This window comes from Arachis duranensis, chromosome 10 (assembly GCF_000817695.3).
Source record: "Arachis duranensis cultivar V14167 chromosome 10, aradu.V14167.gnm2.J7QH, whole genome shotgun sequence".
In the NCBI taxonomy this organism is placed as follows: Eukaryota; Viridiplantae; Streptophyta; class Magnoliopsida; order Fabales; family Fabaceae; genus Arachis; species Arachis duranensis.
Window position 1 is genome coordinate 28,104,628 of NC_029781.3, and position 712 is coordinate 28,105,339.

Below are 712 nucleotides of genomic sequence, written 5' to 3' on the forward strand. Positions count from 1 at the left end.
ATATTTTTGATCTTGTTGTTTATGAATGTTAAAATTGTTGGCTCTTGAAAGAATGATGAACAAAGAGAAATGTTATTGATGTTCTGAAAAATAATGAAATTGATTCTTGAAGCAAGAAAAAGCAGTGAAAGGTAAAAAGCTTGCGAAAAAAAATAGAAAGAAAAAGAAAAAGCAAGCAGAAAAAGCCAATAACCCTTAAACCAAAAGGCAAGGGTAAAAATAATCTAAGACTTTGAGCATCAATGGATAGGAGGGCCCAAGGAAATAAAATCCAGGCCTAAGCGGCTAAATCAAGCTGTCCCTAACCATGTGCTTGTGTCATGAAGGTCCAAGTGAAAAGCTTGAGACTGAGTTGTTAAAGTCATGATCCAAAGCAAAAGGGTGTGCTTAAGAGCTCTGGACACCACTAACTGGGGACTCTAGCAAAGCTGAGTCACAATCTGAAAAGGTTCACCCAGTCATGTGTCTGTGGCATTTATGTATCCGGTGGTAATACTGAAAAACAAAGTGCTTAGGGCCACGGCCAAGACTCATAAGTAGCTGTGTTCAAGAATCAACATACTTAACTAGGAGAATCAATAACACTATCCAAAATTCTAAGTTCCTAGAGAAGCCAATCATTCAAAACTTCAAAGGAAAAAGTGAGATGCCAAAACTGTTCAGAAGCAAAAAGCTACAAGTCCCGCTCATCTAATTAAATTAATATTCATTA